Source organism: Callithrix jacchus, chromosome 4 (genome assembly GCF_049354715.1).
Source record: "Callithrix jacchus isolate 240 chromosome 4, calJac240_pri, whole genome shotgun sequence".
Lineage (NCBI taxonomy): Eukaryota > Metazoa > Chordata > Mammalia > Primates > Cebidae > Callithrix > Callithrix jacchus.
In genome coordinates this window covers 175,613,826-175,632,597 of record NC_133505.1, presented here as the reverse complement: position 1 = coordinate 175,632,597, position 18,772 = coordinate 175,613,826, and the positions used below count along the sequence as shown (strand labels likewise).

The window sequence follows — 18,772 nt, the reverse complement described above, 5'->3', positions numbered from 1 at the left end:
ATTATCCATGAAAATTTCCCCAACCCCACTCAAATTCAGGAAATGCAGAGAACCCCTGAGAAATACTACACAATAAGATCATCCCCAAGACACACAGCCAGCAGATTCTCCAAGATTGAAATGAAAGGAAAAAAAGGGAAAGGCAGGTAGAGAGAAGGGGCAGGTCACCTACAAAGGAACTCCATCAGGCTAATAGTAGACCTGTCAGCAGAGACCATACAAGCCAGAAGAGACTGGCAGCTTAAATTTAGTATTCTTAAAGAAAACTTAAAGTACAATTAAAAAAAAAAAAGGGTTTTCAACCAAGAATTTTATATCCAGTGAGACTACGCTGAATAAGTGAAGGAGAAATAAGATTCTTTTCACACAAGCAAATGTTCAGGAAATTCATTACCACCAGACCTATCTTACCAGAGACCCTGAAGGGAGTGCTAAATAGGGAAAGGAAAGACCATTACTGGTCACTATAAAAACACACAAGTACATAGACCATGACACTATAAAGCAGCCACACATAAAAGGCTATATAATTACCAGCTAACAACATGATGATGGGATCAAATCTGCACATATCAATACTAACCTTGAATGTGAACCAGCTTAATGCCCAAATCAAAAGACACAGAGTAGCAAGTTGGATAAAGAAGGAAAACCCTACTGTGTGTGGTTTTTCAGAGACCTATTTCACATGCAGTGACACACCTAGGCTCAAAGTAAAGGGATGGAAAAAAAAATCTATGAAGCAGAGAACATAAAGAGGCAGGGTTTACTATTCTAATTTCAGAGAAAAACAGACTTTAAACCCATAAAAGTTAAAAAAAAAAAAAAAAGAAGAAGAAGAGCATTACATAATGGTAAAGGGTCCAATTCAAAAAGAGGACCTAACTATCCTAAATATATATATGCACCCAATACAGGAGCACCCAGATTTATAAAGCAAGGTCTTAGAGACCTGCAAAGAGACTTAGAGGACCACACAATAATAGTGGGAGACTTAAACACCCCACTGACAGTATTAAACAGATTGTGAAGGCAGAAAACTAAGGAAGATATTTGGGATCTGAACTCAACATGACCAAATAGACCTAATAGACATCTACAGCGCTCTCTACCCAAAAACAACACAACATACCTTTTTCTCATCTGCACATGAAACATACTCTAAAGTCAACCACACAATCAGGCATAAAACAATCCTAGCAAATTTAAAAAAATAATAATTAAAATCATACCAACCACACTTTCAGGCCACAGTGTAATAAAAATAAAAATCAATGCTAAGAAAATCACCTAAAACCCCCCAATTACATGGAAATTAAACAACCTGTTCCTGAATGATTTCTGCATAAATAATGAAACTAAGGTAGAAATCAAGAAATTCTTTGAAACTAATGAGAAACATACAGCATACCAGAATCTGTGGGACACAGCCAAAGCCGTGTTAAGAGGAATGTTTACAGCACTAAACACGCATATCAAAAAGTTAGAAAGATCTCAAATTAATAACCTGACATCATCAACACTGGAACTAGAGAAGCAAGCCAACTCCCAGGACAGCAGAAGACAAGAAATTAATAAAATGAACTGAAGAAAATAGAGATAAAAAAAACACAAAAGATCACTGAATTCAGATACTGGTTCTTAGAATTAATAGGACGGACCACTATCTTGACTAATGAAGAAAAACAGAGAGGAAATGCAAATAAACATAATCAGAAATGACAAAAGGGACATCATCACTGACCCCACAGAAATAGAAAAAAGTAGAAAAAAAGCCTCAGAAACTATTATGAACACCTGTATGCACACAAGCTGGAAAACCTAGAAAAAAAATGGATATATTCCATGAAACATGTAACCTCTCAAGACTGAACACCCTCCCAAAATAATTGAATCCCTGAACGGACCAATAATGAGTTCTAAAATTAAATCAGCAATAAAAAGTCCACCAACCAGAAAAATCTCAGGACAAGCTGGATTCACAGTCAAATTTTACCAGATGTATAAGGAAGAGATTACACAGTTCCTACCTAAATTATTTTTTAAAATCGAGGAGAGACTCCTCCCTAAGTCATTCTATGAAGCTGGCATCATTCTGATACCAAAACCTGGCAGAGACACAATCAAAAAAGAAAACATCAGCCAACATCCTTGATGAACATAGATACAAAACAAAATACTAGCAAACCAAATAAAGCAGAATATCAAAAAGGTAATCCACCACAATCGAGTAGGATTTATCCCACGGATACAAAGAAAGGATGGTTCGGCATACTCAAATCAATACATGTGATTCACCACATAAAAAGAACAAAGAACAAAAACCACGTGATCATCTCAATGGATGCATAAAACGTTTTGGGTGAAATTCAACATCCCTTAATGTTAAAAAACCTTTAACAAACTAGGCATTAAAGAAACATGCCTCAGGATAATAAAAGCCACCTGTCCATTCTCACATTGCTAATAAAGTCATACGGAGACAGGGTTATTTACAAAGGAAAGAGGTTTCATTCACTCACAGTTCTGCATGGCTGGGAAGGCCTCAGGAAACATACAGTCAGCGGAAGGGGAAGCAAACACATCCTTCTTCACATGGCAGCAGAAGACAGAAGTGCTAAGCAAAGGGGGAAAAGTCCCTTACAAAGCCATCAGATCTTTTGAGAACTCACTCACAATCACAAAAACAGCATGGAGGTAACTGCTCCCATGATTCAATTACCTCCCACCCAGTCTCTCCCACAACATGTGGGGATTATGGGAACTACAATTCAAGATGAGATCTGGGTGGGGACACAGACAAATCATATCACCTATCAAAAACTCACAGCCAACATCATACTGAACAGGTAAAAGCTGGAGGCATTCCTCTTGAAAACAGGAACAAGACCAGGAAGGCCACATCTATTCAACATAGTACTGGAAGCTCTACCCAGAGCAATCAGGCAAGAGGGAGAAATAAAAGGTATCCAAATAAGAAGAGAGGAAGTCAAACTGTTCCTGTTTTCAGATGATATAATTTTATACCTAGAAAACCTCATAATCCCTGTCTAAAAGTTCCTGAATCTGATAAACAAATTGATCAAAGTTTCAGGATAAAAATTTAGTGTAGAAAAATTCAGTAGTATTTCTGTACACCAAAAACATCCAAGCTGAGTGCCAAATCGAGAACACAATCCCATTCAAAATAGCCACAAAAATACTAAAACACCTAGAAATACAGTTAAGCAAAGAGGTGAAAGATTTCTACAAGGAGAACTACAAAACACGATTCAAAGAAATCAGAGACAACACAAACCAATGGAAAAACATCCCAAGCTCCTGGATAGGGAGAATCAAATCACTAAAATGACCCTATTGCCCAAATCAATTTACAGAGTCAATGCTACTCCTATCAAACTATCAATGACATTCTTCATTGAATTAGAAAAAAACTAGCTTAAAATGTATATGAAATAGGAGCCTGAATAGCATGGCAATCCTTAGCAAAAAGAACAAAGCTGAAGGCTCCATGTTACCGAACTTCAAATGATACTACAAGGCTGCAGTGATCAAACAGTGATCAAAACAACAGGGTACTGGTATAAAAACAGACACAGAGACCAATGGAACAGAATAGAGAGCTCAGAAATAATGCTGCATACCTGCAACCATCCGACCTTTGGCAAAATAAACAAAAACAAGCAATCGGGAAAGAACTCCCTATTCAGCAAACAGTGCTGAATTAACTGGCTGGCCATGTGCAGGAGATTGAAACTGGACCCCTTCCTTTTACCATATACAAAAACAATTCAAGACAGATTAACCTAAAACTATAAAAACCCTGGAAAAGAACCTAAGAAATACCATTCTGGAGATAGGACCTGCAAAGAGTTAATGATGAAGATGACAAAAGCAATTGCAACAAGAACAAAAATTGACAAATGGAATCTGATTAAAGAGCTTCTCCACAGCAAAATAAACTACAAACAGAGCAAACAAACAACTACAGGATGGGAAAAAGTATTTGTAAGCTATGTATCTGACAAAGATCTAATATTTAGAATCTATAAGGAACTTAAACTCACAAGCAAAAAACAACCCCATGAAAAAGTTGGCAAATAACATGAATAGACACTTTTCAAAAGAACACATATATGTGGCCAATAAGCATATGAGAAATTGCTCAAGATCACTGATTATTAGTGAAATGCAAATCAAAACCACAACGAGATTCCATCGGACACCAGTCAGAATGGCTACTATTAAAAAGTAAAAAAAAAAAAATAATAACAGATGCTGCTGAGGTTATGGATAAAAGAGAATACTTATACACTGCTGTTGGAAATGTAAATTAGTTTAGCCACTGGGAAAAGCAATTTGGGGATTTTTCAAAGAACTTAAAACAGAACTACCATTCCACCCAGCAATCCCATTATTGAGCATATATAAATCATTCTACCACAAAGATGCAGGTACCCATATATTCCCTGAAGCACTATTCACAATAGCAGACATGGAACCAACCTAAATGGCCCATCAATGATAGACCGGATTTTTAAAAATGTGATACATACACACTGTGGAATACTATGCAGCCATAAAAGAATGAGATCACGTTTTTGCAGCAACATGAATGAAACTGGAGGCCATTAATCTAAACAAATTAATGCAGAAACAGAAAACCAAATATCACATGCTCTCACTCATAAGTAGGAACTAAACTTTGAGTGCATGCAGACACAAAGAAGGGCCCACAGACCCTGGGGCCTACTTGAGGGTGGAGGGTGAGAGGAGTGTGAGGATCCAAACACGCCCTAGTGGGTACCATGCTTATTACCTGGATGATGAAGTAATCCGTACATCAAACCCTTGTGACATGCAATTTTCTTTAGAACAAATCTGCACATGTACCCCCTGAGCCTGAAATAAACATTTAAAAAAGAAGAATAAAATAAAATATTATACCTTCATTTTTTGGAAAAAGGAAAGGCCATACATTTTAGCCACAAAATAAATCTCAAAACATTTTTTAAATGCTTAAAATTGTACAGAGTATATTTATTCATCATAATGCAAATAATTAGAAATCAATCACAGAAATATCCATAAAACCATTAAATATTTGGAAATGAGCTGACAGCTTTTTAAAGTAACCCATGGGACAAAAAAAATAAGCCACAGGGAACACATTTTAAAAACTAATAAAAATAAAACAAAAGTATAAAAAGTTTGAACTATAAATGAGGAAATGCTTAGAGGTACTACCGTACTTGAAGTGCTTATGTGAAAGTCATGATAAAAATGTCTTCAAGAACCTGAAAAGGAGGATCAGAGCACATGAAGTAAATACAATGAAAGAGAAAAGGAAGACAACCCACATCACTGAAACAGAAAATAGACAGAGAAAGAGAAAAGGAAGACAACCCACATCACTGAAACAGAAAATAGACAGAGAAAGAGAAAAGGAAGGCAGTCCACATCACTGAAACAGAAAATAGACAGAGAAAGAGAAAAGGAAGGCAGTCCACATCACTGAAACAAAAAATAGACAGAGAAAGAGAAAAGGAAGGCAGTCCACATCACTGAAACAAAAAATAGAGAAAGAGAAAAGGAAGGCAACCCACATCACTGAAACAGAAAATAGACAGAGAAAGAGAAAAGGAAGACAACCCACATCACTGAAACAGAAAATAGACAGAGAAAGAGAAAAGGAAGACAACCCACATCACTGAAACAGAAAATAGACAGAGAAAGAGAAAAGGAAGACAACCCACATCACTGAAACAGAAAATAGACAGAGAAAGAGAAAAGGAAGACAACCCACATCACTGAAACAGAAAATAGACAGAGAAAGAGAAAAGGAAGACAACCCACATCACTGAAACAGAAAATCATCCAAAACTGGTCCAAAAAGATCAATACAATCTTTAAAACTCTAGCCAGACTGAATAATAATAAATGAGGGAAGAATCACTCCACTGAGAATAGAGGTGAAAGGAAGACTTTCTGAAGATTCTACAGATTTAAGAGAATAATAAAGGAATTTTATGTATAATTTCACACTAATTTGATGTTAAATGGATAAATTCCTAGAAAGACATAAATTGCCAGAGTTGTCTTAAGAAAAAATAGAAGACCTAAAAAACCTTTACATACTAGAAAACAAAACTGAAAACTTTTTAACCAAAAATTCCAGATCGTAGTCCATGTAATAAGGCAGAAACAAGGGACAAAGGGCATATACATTGGAAAAGAACTAGTGAAACAAATGGTATGATCATGGGCATGGGAAATCCTAAAGACTCTATGAAATAGAGACTAGAACTAACTAGTGTACTTAGCAAGATTTCTGAGCAACAAATAACAATGTAAATATCAGCTGTGCTTGGTGACACATGCCTGTGGTCCCAGCTACTCAGGAGGCTGAGGTGGGAGAATCACTTGAACCCAGGAGGGGAGGCTGGAGTGAGCAAGATGGAGCCACTGCACTCCAGCCTGGGTGACACAGCTAGACTCCATTTCAAAACAGAAACATAAGATAAATATCACTTATTCCCACAGACTATTAAAAATGGAAATTTGAAGTTGAAGTCCCGTTTACAGTAGCATCAAAATATGACATGCTTAAAGATAAGCCTAAAATATAAGCAAGATCTACAAATTGGCATCCGAAAATGACTTCTGGGAGACTGAATTAACGAAGATCTGAATAAATGGAGAGAGAGATGTTCATAAATCAAAAGGCTCGATGTTATTATAGTGGTAACTTTGCTTAATGAGATATTGACAGACTCCAAACAATTTTATTTAACATTCCCCAAAGTCTTTTTTTTTAGAAATCGACAAGCTGATTGTAAAATTACATGAGAATACAAAGGATCTAAAGTGTCAAAAAAAAACTTTAAAAATCCGTGTTTCACCATCTGATTTCAAAAATTGCATAAATATACAAAAATGAAGGGAGTGGGATATGACAAGATAGACATATTTATCTAAGCACAGAGCAGAGCATTCAGAAATGGACTTACACGCATATGGCCGTTGACTTTTTGATGAGTTTGGCAGTACTAATCAATGAGAGAAATGAGTGTTTCTAGCAAAGGATGTTGGAATGACTGAACTAAAATGCGGGGAAAACACTTCGACATTTACATCTCAACACTTGCATCTCACACACATGACAAATATCAGTTGGGAATACCTTGCTGGCTGGCTACGGCTCACGCCTGTAATCCCAGCACTTTGGGACACTGAGGTGAGCGATCGCTTGAGGCCAGGAGTTCCAGACCAACCTGGCCAACACAGTGAAATCCAGCCTCTACTAAAAATATAAAATATTATCCAGGCATGGTGATATTCTCCTATAATCCCAGCTATTTGAGAGACTAAGGCACAAGAATCACTTGAACCCAGGAGGCAGAGATTGCAGCGGGCTGAGATCATGCCAGACTGGGCGACAGATCAAGGCTGTCTCAAAAAAAAACGTATTGTAGAACTAAGCATAAAAGCAAAAACGATGAATGTCAGAGAATTACGAAAAAAATTACTTGAGACTTTGTGGTTATTTCTCAACAGGAAACAAAATAAATGTATAATAGAAGAAAAATGTGATAAATTGAACTTTATCAGAGCTAAAAGTTTCTGCTCTTGAAAAAATGAAAGGGATGAAAAGGCAAGCGACATAAATCAGTAGCCTGTGGCCAGCCATGTAGACAGCACTTGCAACTCGACGTGATAAACAAAGCAATGAAAAACGAGGAAAATATTCAAACAGATACTTTCCAGAAGGACCAACTGTCATAAGCACATGGAAAGATGTTGAGCATCTGAAGTCATCAATGAATAAGTGTTGGAGCCATAATGACTGAAATATGTCTAATTCAAGCAGCTGCTAACAGTCTTTCAATAGTGAAGACGATTTTTGGCAGCTGAAAGGCCTTCTCTTTGCTGGTGGGGATGTGAAACGGTATAACCACTTTCAACAGCAATCGAGCAGGCTTTTTAGGGTTAAGCATGCACTTTCCTGACGACCCGGAAATTCTACAACTAGGTATTTACAAAGAAGAGGTGACAATGTATGCCCACAAAAGGCTTTCATGGGAATGATCATGGAGTTTTATTGATAATGGACAACAGCTGGAAATAATCCATATGCCCATCAGCAGTGAATGAACACACAAAGTGCCGTGTGCCCGTACGATGCAGTACAATGCGGCAATTAAAATTCATAAATTATTGATGTCAACAAAAAGGTGGATTAGCTCAGAAACATTGTACTGAACAAAGGAAGCCAGACCAAAAAACTACAATAATGTGTATTTCAATTTCTGTGAAACCTAGGAAGGACTCACCAAATCCGTTTATAGACAGTGGTTGCCTTGGGCTTGGTGGAGGGGATGGACTGGGAGAGGCCACTGGGAGGACGGGACTGTGCTGTGTCTTCATGGTATGGTGACTATGAGTCAAGGGAATAGGGTCTGGAGGCAGGGAACCTGAGGGCGATCGGCTCTGACTTCCTAGAACTGCATCAGAAAACCCCACCTCTTCACGCCTAAATGACAAAGGATCAGAGGCTACTCCCTCTACACCAACCTCTCCCACTGAAAAACGGAGAGTACCTCTGATTGGCCACAGGGCAAGCACGGATCAATCCTTCATTTGCATAATGCGCTAATTCACTTCAAACTCTGACTGGCCACAGGGCAAGAGTGGGAAATTCTTCATTTGCATAAGGTGCCAATCTATTTCAGCCTCTGATTGGCAGTGAGCCAAAGCCCCACTTCAATCCATCGTTTACATAAAGTTTAACCAATGGAAAACCTCTAGAGGGTATTTAAACCCCAGATAATTTTGTAACCAGAGCTCTTGGGCCCCTTGCTTGAGGCTCCCCCATCCTGTGGCCTTTATGCGTCTCCGCTTCTGTTGTCTTTTGCTTTAATAAATCTCTGCTTTCGTTGTTCAATTCTGTGTTCAACGTGCGGAGAACGTGGACGACTCGTTGTCAGGCCCCTCGATCTGGTCACAATATACCATTGTTTATACTGGCCAGAATCCACTGCAGTACAAACAAAGTATATTTTATTATTTGTGAATCTGTCTTCCATCGTTACTTTAAAAAACAGAAACACGCCTGGCTTGGGGGAAGATGAGGGTAGTGCAGCAAGATGCCACGAGGAAGCTAACCCTTTGGCGACCGTGCGGTCCTCCGGCACCCACAGTGTTAAAGGAAAATGCGTCTTGGGGCCCCCACATCACTAAGCTACAGGGAAAAGTCCACTGGGAACCGCTTAGGGCAAACCTGCCTCCCATTCTATTCAGCCACCCTTCCGCTCACTTAGATAAATGCAAATCCGATTCCTCCTTTGGAGAGGCGACTCAGCAGCTTGGAAGATGGCAACCCTTTGTGTCTTATCTACCTATGCCCTGGAAACTCCTTCCTCACTTCGAGTAGTTCTGCCTTTGCTTTGAGTTGTCCCACTTTTCTGGACGGAACCAACGTTCATCTTACACATGTTGATTGATGTTTCGTCTCTCCCTAAAATGCATAAAAGCAACCTGCCCACCTTGGGCACATGTCATTGGCACCTCCTGAGGCTGTGTCACGGGCCCACATCCTCAATCTTGGCAAAATAAACTTCCCACATTAACTGAGACCTGTCTCAGATTTCCAGGGTTCCGAACAGTAAGGGTTTGCTGCTTCTCTCTAACTCCTTCCAGAACCTGGAATTTAGTGGATGCTGCGGCAGCCCCCATGCCAATCCAGCCCTCCTCATTCCATGCCACTTAGTGTATGAAAGGGACGTTATCCAAGGCTAATTAGCTTTGCTTTTTCTACTTATTATGTGACTATAGTAAATTAAACTGTAATACTTAGATTGGGTAAAATAAGTGGCATTATCACTTAAACACATGAAAATTGTTACACAGTGATACTTTCACTCCTCAGCCTCCTAAGGTGATTTAGTATCTGACCATTCCTTCAACAGATTTACTCCACAAACTGGCAACATATTATTTAGTTATGATAAAATACTCAGCAAGCACTGTAACTATACCTCATCCAAGGGAAGCTATAGGCTGAAGAGCGTATTTTCTAATTAACCTTATAAACTTGATACACACCAAATTCACTGAAATTTACATATAGAATTTTTGTTCCAATTACTGTTTTAACTCACCAAATTTATCAGATTTTGTAGCAATAAATAACCAAGGAAATTTATTGCTTTGACAATGTGTCATTTAAATCTGATTTCCATGTTATTGTATTCTTCCTGTTTTGCTATCAGAAAGGCTGAATAATTAACTTCTACACCCAAAATGAAAGCCGGCTAAAGCGTTCATTTAAGTGCTATACTAAATCAAGCTGAAAAGTACATATAAGTAGTTACCAAAAATATCCACTTATTTTTACCAGAGAAGCCTAAATAATTATGGCAAACAAGGAAGAGAAAATATCAAATAACAGTTCATTGTCTTGCATATTCACTCAGGTTTTTAAGATCTCAATTTGAAAGTCATCCGTTTATCAGTTAAAAGACCTCTCGAATTACCTCCAGCAGGTATTTTTACAAAGCAACAAATCAAATCCCGGAAAACTGAAAAAAAAAAATGAAAAGGAAAGAAAACATAAGGGTTGTTTATTGTCTTTAAAAACATTTTGGGGATCACCTCTACCAACACCCTAAAACTCTACATGACTGAAAAAGGGTGATAACCTGAAAGATTTTTTTTTTTTTAATTTTCCAATCTATGCTTGCAGGTAAGAATAAAGCTCTGAATAACTACGTGGGTGTTGGGCATGTGGGAAGTCTGGTCCTGGTTACAGAACACAGAGCATGGGGATCACGGTGCTTAGGAACTGGGAAGTCAGCTGCCAAGAAAACTGGTTATCACAGCAGAAAATCAGTAAAACGTCTGTGGGGTTCAAGAGAGAATCACATCTCAGAACAGCTGCAGTAAATCAAAGTGGGGTCAGAGTCACTGCAGAAGGAACAAAGAAGCTGTAAACCAAAAATACATCTTGAAGGCCCCTCAACCATCTCCGTGGCCTTCCTCGTCAGCCAGGGTGCTCTAACAAGTGACCTGGAAGGCTGGTTCAGTCCATGATGGGAAGCGGGGGCGGGACAGGCCTCATTACACCCTCCAGCCATAACCTCAGCACAGTCAGAAACATTTACAATCCTTCTCCAGAAGGCTGCTACCTGGACGCTTGTCTGCAGGAAAACCCTTCGGTCTCCCCAGCCTCTTACCCAGACATTTCCTTTCTGTTGATCTCAGGTAAGTGAACTCAACCAGTTGTTAACCAGAAAATTGAAACTATAACCAGTCCCACCCTTTTGAACTAAATCAATGTCTTTTCTGAATGTATTTGATTGATGTCTCCTGCCTCCCTAAAATGTATAGAACCAAGCTGCACCCTGACCACCCTGGGCGCACGTTCTGAGGACCCCCTGAGGGCTGTGTCATAGGCAACAGTCACTATCTTTGGCTCAGAATAAATCTCTTCCAATATTTTACAGAGTTTGACTCTTTTTATCAACAAAAAGGATCTTCACTGCTACCTGTCAGAGCAGGCCCGTGCTAGAAGCTTGCTGCCATTGAATCCCCACAGTCCTCTGCTAAGGCTCTCATTTTCCCAACTTCACACATGAGGCGACCTGGGTTGGAGCCCACATCTCTGATCTCCAAATCCTTGCTGTTTCCGTGGAGTCACATTGCCAGTGAGGGATGCACAGCATGACGGTCTGCTTGGGGGTTCCCTGTGCTCACCCTTTCTGGGATCAAACTTGGAGCCAACACGTGTGAGTGGTTCCAATCGCGGGGAGCACCAAGAACTTCAGGTTCGTGCATCTCCTTCAGAAGGAACTCCTTGGAACAAAGACCCTCAGGCTATGCAGAGGCAGTGACCTCCAAAGACAGCGTGTTAACTCTAAGCCTTTGACAACTTTTACTTTTATTTCTGCTTGTTTGAGGAAAGATACACACTACCACTTCTACCCTGAGCGTACTGATGCAGAAGGCAGCCAGGAGAACTGGCAGAGCCCCTGGAAAGCCATCAACATGTAAAAAGAATTAAGTCAGACATTACTACAGCTTAAAATACCTTGATAGAAATAGCACATTCCACTTAGTGTGTGTTCAAGTTGAAATCTTTTCACACATAGCTTAGTCATAAATGTCTTACAGCTTATAAGAATGGCCTTTTGGAATAGCCATTATTTTTACATCAAATGGCTTGCCTGAGAATTTTTATATTCAGTGAGGGAACTGAGGCCATGCGTTTGCTTGCTTGGAAACAGTGTTTCAATTCACCATCGAAAAGATTAGGCCTTGGTGCAGTTGAGCCAAATGAAAACCAATGATACTAAAAATCATGTCTAGTTCCTCTCGTTCCTTAACTGGACAACCTGCCGTTGACTTCAGAGCAATTTCTTCACGTAACTGGCATGTTAATAACTGAGAATGCTGCCCCACTGTGGGGATGTCTAGGAAGGACAGTGGATGTCAGGGGTGGTTTCCGTGCCTCTCTATTTTGCTGGGCTTTGATGTTTGCTGTGTGTCCACGGTTCTTGCCACACACTCTTCTCCTTCGCAGCCACCTGTCTTCCTGCTGCCCAGTCTTCCTCCGCCCGCACACTCCCCTGCCCTGTCCACCATCTTGTATCATCGGCTATTAAGTCTTTTGTTCTTTTATTCTCGCTTCCTTTTTTCCTGTCTTACTTTGGATTAAGTAAGACTTTTTTTTTTTCTTTAAGGTGGCAGTTTAACTCCTCTGTCAAAGAAGAATCAAACTGTGTAAAATATTTGAAGAGATTTATTCTTGGCCAAATATAAGTGACCATGGTCCGTGACACAACCCTCAGGCGGCCCCGAGAACATGTGCCCAAAGCGGTCGGGGGGCAGCTTGGTTTTATACACTTTAGAGAGACATGAGACGTCAAATAGATTGGTTTGGGCCAGAAAGGTGGGGCAAGTTGAAGCGGGGCTTCCAGCTTAGAGGTGGGTTCAAAAATTTATTGGTTAACAAGTGGTTGAGTTTATCTGAAGACCTGAGATCAATAGAAAGCAATGTCTGGGGCTGGGCAAGGTGGTGTACATCTGTCATCTCAGCACTTTGGGAGGCCCACGCAGGTACATCATTTGAGGTCAGGAGTTCCAGACCAGCCTGGCCAACATGGTGAAGCTCCGTCTCTACTAAAAATTCAAAACTTAGCCAGGTGTGGTGGTGCATACCTGTAATCCCAGTTACTCAGGAGGCTGAGGCAGGAGAATCACTTGAAACTGGGAGGCGGAGATTGCAGTGAGCCGAGATTGTACCACTGCATTCCAGCCAGGGTGACAGAGCAAGACTCTGTGTCAAAAAAAAAAAAAAAAAGAAAGAAAGAAAAGAAAAAAGAAAGGAATGTCTGGGTTAAGATAAAGGAAGCTGTGAAGACCAAAGTTCTTATTTTCAGAGGAAGCTTTCAGGTGGGAGGCTTCAGAGGGAATAGGTTGAAAAATGTGTTTTATCTGTGTTGATGTTCATGAGGGAGGAGGAAAGGAAAAATGAGTTGGACCGACAGCTAAAGCTGGCCTTTGACAAAACCCTTTTAAACAGAAAAGGCCAGAAAAGCACAGCTGCAGGCACAGAAAGAGCAGCATGGGGAGAACTCGGGCTGCAGCCACACAGATAAGGGAGCGAGGCACAGCATAGAAGCCTTTGTCCTTTAGGTAATCCCAGCCTCCCAGAAAAAAGCTTCCTCCCCTTTCCAGGCATGCACATGGTGGTCTCCTTGGGAAGTTGCATGAGGAGGGGACTTACCTAAAACATACCCACAGTTCCACAAACAGGAGAAGCTACACTTTGTGGTTACGTAAGACATGCCTGCAGCTGCACGGGTAAGGAGAGTTACGTGGACAACCACTGCACAGAGAAGGGACGTCACACAGACAGCCACAGACATGAGGGCAGTTTTTTCTTATAAAAGCTTTTGTATTTAACTGTAAAAACGGCAATCCTCTTTTGGGCCCCCTCTCTGCTGTGGAGAACTTTCTTCTTCACTTACTGAACTTTCACTCCAACTTCACCCTTGTGTCCATGCTCCTCAATCTTCTTGGTCAGGAGACAAAGAACTCTGGATACTACCCCAGACAACATGACTGAAACACTGTGGTGTGTTGGCAACACAGCAGCATTAACACCAGAGAGGTACAGTGAGGCATGTCCAAACCCCAATTCCCTGAGATGGCCTTTCAGGTTACATTTTAAGAGTGCCCTGGCTGGGAGTGTAATGGCTCATGCCTGTAATGCCAACACTTTGGGAAGCCGAGGTAGGTGGATCACCTGAGATTGGGAGTTAGAGATCAGGCTGGCCAACAGGGTGAAACCTCATCTTTACTAAAAATACAAAAATTAGCCTGGTGTGGTGGCAGGTGCCTATAATCCCAGCTACTTGGGAGACTGAGGCAGGAGAACTGCTTTAATCCAGGAGGCAGAGGTTACAGGGAGCTGAGATGGTGCCACTGCACCCCAGCCGAGAAGGAAGTCCATTCAGATGGTTGAGGGGGCCTTAGAATTTTATTTTTGGTTTACACCTCTATTGTGTTTGTATAACTAACTCTTCACATTATATTTTAATATTGCTATAGGGTTTATAAATATGCATCACTAATTAAAATTTACTTGAACTAATCTACATATGATGCAAAATCCTTTCAATGGTAAAATAACATTTATCTTCTTTCATCCTTTGTGTTACTGTAGATTATATCTCTTAAATCAACATACATGATAGGTCCTACTATACATTATAGTACTTTAAAGAATTAGTCAACTTTTAAAGGTATTAATGACAAAAAAAGTCGCTTATACTGATCCAGATTTTTACAATTTCCAATAGTTTTATAAATCCAAGTTTCCATTTCCCTTTAGCTTGAAAATCTTTCTTTAGGAATTCCAGTGTGGTACAGTTGCCAACACATTCTTTCAGCGTTTGATCATCTGAAAATATCTTTATTCTGCCTTTATTTTTGAAGAATATTTTCATCATATATGGACATAGTATATTTGGTTTCTAACACTTAAAAGACATCATTCCATGTCTTGTGGGTCGTGTTGTTTGTAACGAAACAAATCCATCATTGCTCCACGCTGTGAAATGTCTTTGTATTTGCTTCCCTCCAGAATTTTTAATAAACCTTTAACTTTATCAATAGTTTTATGCTTACAGTTTCAGATTTTCAGGAAAACTGCAAAGGTAATTCTGAGTTTTTACAGCCCATCTGCCTATTCTTTTTTTTCTTTTTGAGACAGAGTCTGCCTATTTTTTTTTTTTTTTTTTTTTGAGACAGAATCTCACTCTGTCACCTGGCTGGAATGCAATAGCAAGATCTCGGCTCACTGCAACCTCTGCCTCGCAGGTTAAAGCAAATCTCCTGTCTCAGCCTCCCAAATAGCTGAAACTACAGGCACCATCACCACATCTGGCTAGTTTTTGTATTTTTAGTAGAGACAGGTTTCACCATATTGGTCAGGCTGGTCTCGAACTCCTGACCCAAGTGATCCACATGCCTTGGCCTCCCAAAGCACTGGGATTACAGGCGTGGGCCATGCACTGGGCCTCCACCTGTTTATTCTATTCCGTTTATCATCTTAAATCACATCCAGCTGCATGACCAACTTAGCTCCCCCTCTGGGTATCATCTTATGTCAGTGTGGCTCATTCGTCACAGCTGATGGAGACTGCTGGTGCAGTCTGACCAACTGAAGTCTGTGCTCTGACCTCCTTCGTTCTTACCTGAGGCCCCTCCTCTTTCAGGGTTTCACCTGAAGCCTCTCAGGGTGGGTCGTGCCTCCTTGGCTCCTTCTCAGCTGTGAGTTTCTCAGATTTTGCTTGATCCTGGTGGCCCTGGCAGTTCTGAGGAGCACTTGTCACGTGTTTGTAGGACTTCCCTCCACTGGGATTTGCCTGGCGTTTTCCCCGGGGTTAGACTGAAGTTACATGTCCTTTGGAGAAAGGGCACGGAGGTGAAGGTGCACCTCCGTCAGAGTCTGAGGCCCACGCAGCCTGGCTCACCCGCCACTGCTGTCCTGGACTCAGCTGAGTCAGTGCTCAGCTTCCTCCATGGTGAGGTCCATCCTTTGTGCTGCTTCCAAACCATCCTCTTCGGGAGGGAGCTGCTGTGCCCAGACCGCGGGGATGGAGCAAGGAGTCTCGCACCACCCATAAAGCGGCATGTTGGCCTGGATTACTTGGAAGTCCCATGCATGGGGAGCTGGTCGTTCTCTCCCATTTCTAATTTATCTTGTAATTTGTTTATGTCAGTGTGGACTTGTACATTTATTTTTTACTTTGGGTGATGATTCAATAACTTCATTTTGCTTCTCAAATTGTGCCAGTTTTGGCTCTTAACAAAGCACCTGCAGCTCCTGTGTGCCTTATAAAGCCAGCTCCCTGCACCCTGTGGGTCTCTGCCTTGCCTCCTGTCACTGCAGCTGGATGCCCTGGTTTTCTGCCCACTCAGGGAGCAGTCCTGGTGCCTGGCACAGAGGTGAGAAAATGAAGGTTCAGTTGACAGAACAGGTGGGAGCTTACTTTAACTTTGCTCTTATGGAAACTGTAATTTAATATGGGTGCAAAATTTATACATCAGAAACGCATCAATAGCTTTGCGTTTATTCCCTAATTTGCATATTATTTACTTAATTTATTTTGTCAATTTTGAGTATTTGTGATTGCATACACAATGCATCATGGGTTCTTAATAAACAAGGATTCAAACCATATTGGAGTGCACAGAATAACACGTGACAGCCACTCTTCCCTGCCACGGAACCCCCCACAAACACGTGACAGTCGCTCTTCCCTGCTGTGGAACCCCCCACACACACACACAAACATGTGTGCTCACTGCTTTCCATCTGTCTCAGCCTGATCACTTCCTCAGCTCTGTGGAGCAGCGGCCCCCACCCTCTTTGGCATCAGGGACCAATTACACTTTTGTGGAAGACAGTTTTTCCATGAACCAGGGGTGAGGGGATGGTTTAGGGGTGATTCAAGCACATTACATTTATTGGGCATTTTATTTTATTCTTATTGTACTGTAATATATCACAGAATAGTCATACAACTCACCATAACGTAGAATCAGTGAGACCCCAGAGCTTGTTTTCCTGCACTAGACGGTTCCATCTGGGGGGGGGTGGGGGACAGTGCAGATCTTCTGGCATTGGATTTTCATAAGGAGCACAAAGCCCACATCCCTCACACGCACAGTTCACAGTAGGGTTCAGCTCCTATGAGATGCTAATGCCACTGCCGATCTGACAGGAGGGGAGCTCAGGTGATCATGTGAGTGAGGGGAGCAGCTGTAAATACAGACGAGGCTTTGCTGGTTCGCCCCGCTCACCTCTGCTGTGCGGCCGGTTCCTAAGAGGCCATGGACCTGTCTGTGGCCGGGGTCAGGGACTCCTGTTGTAGAGAATTGGGGTGGTGGACAAAACGAAAGCAAGAATATACAGATTCACCATGGACAGCAAAGCACGGAGAAGCAGGAGAGAAGTGGAAAAGGGCAGAAGGGGACCCTGGGAAGGGAGGAAGAGAAACACAGGTGTAAGCAAGCAGCAGTGCCAGGCTGGAGAGGAAGACAGAAGCAGGGAGGAGAGGAAGAGAGAAACGGGGAGGAGAGGAAGACAGACGCGGGGACGAGCGGAAGGAAGAGAGACACGGGGACGAGAGGAAGAGAAGCAAGGAGGAGAGGAAGAGAGACACGGGGACGACAGGAAGAGAGAAGCAGGGACGATTAAAATTTTGCCTGTGCTCTCTCTGGAGACTGGGAGATTTCAGAATATATTTTAATGGCTGGTCATTTATTTTTGGTTTTCTAACTGACAGTTTCTGAATGACCCGCTGAGTGGAGGTTTGTTTAAGGTGCAGTCCAGAAAGCCGTGCTCTGAATGAAGCACAGACGTGTTAGCAGAACAAACAGAGAAGGCGGAATTCTCACCATGCCTGGTCCCCAGCGCACGCCAGTACCCGGCGCTGGGCAGCAGAGGCTGTCTAGATAGTTCAGTCCCAGGTGGTGGAAGCTCACCACCCCTGTCTGCCCTTAGAGGTGACTATCAGCTGGCCCACCCCTGTCTCCCCTTAGAGGTGACTGTCAGCTGGCCCACCCCTGTCTGCCCTTAGAGGTGACTGTCAGCTGGCCCACCCCTGTCTCCCCTTAGAGGTGACTGTCAGCTGGCCCACCCCTGTCTGCCCTTAGAGGTGACTGTCAGCTGGCCCACCCCTTTCTCCCCTTAGAGGTGACTGTCAGCTGGCCCACCCCTTTCTCCCCTTAGAGGTGACTGTCAGCTAGCGCTGCCCCGCTGTGCTGTTCACGTGGTTCTCGCCAACCTGGGCTCACTTGGCAGCGTCCTCACAGTGAGCAGAAATTCCTTCTTGTCTCCTAAAGTTATCCTGAACAGACCTCTCAGTATGACATGTCCAAAATACAGATCGCTAGTGTCTCATTAATTTCCAATTAAAACCCTTCACAAGGGGATACTCTGTGGCCTGCAAAGTCAGAGACCCTCGAGGTTGGGGGTGGCTCTGTTGCTGGAAGCCAGGCTTCAGCGAGGATGGATACTCCTCACCTCAGCTCCTCCTCTGTCAAACTCTTCTGCATTGTTGTGAAATTAAGAGACTATACATAGATGCATAAGAGATTTTATTTACTAAATATTCATATCTGTAGAAATGTAAACATCAAAATATTGATACTATAATACATAAATATACAATATAAATGCATATAACATGTACATAAT

General features: G+C 41.7%; 1 long non-coding RNA gene across 3 annotated transcripts; it reads right to left on the bottom strand.

Annotated features, from left to right (window-relative positions):
* Nucleotides 1–5,121: 5,121 nt before the first annotated feature.
* Nucleotides 5,122–17,737, bottom strand: LOC128931870 (uncharacterized). Of its 3 annotated transcripts, none has more exons than XR_013534979.1 (4): nucleotides 17,100–17,737; nucleotides 15,762–16,504; nucleotides 13,219–13,336; nucleotides 5,122–10,580 (listed from the first exon to the last, which is right to left on the bottom strand). It is a non-coding gene; the product is annotated as an uncharacterized LOC128931870 (long non-coding RNA). The 3 variants fall into 3 exon arrangements; XR_008480946.2 differs by having other exon boundaries at nucleotides 5,122–9,037; XR_008480945.2 differs by having other exon boundaries at nucleotides 5,122–13,336.
* Nucleotides 17,738–18,772: the final 1,035 nt, after the last annotated feature.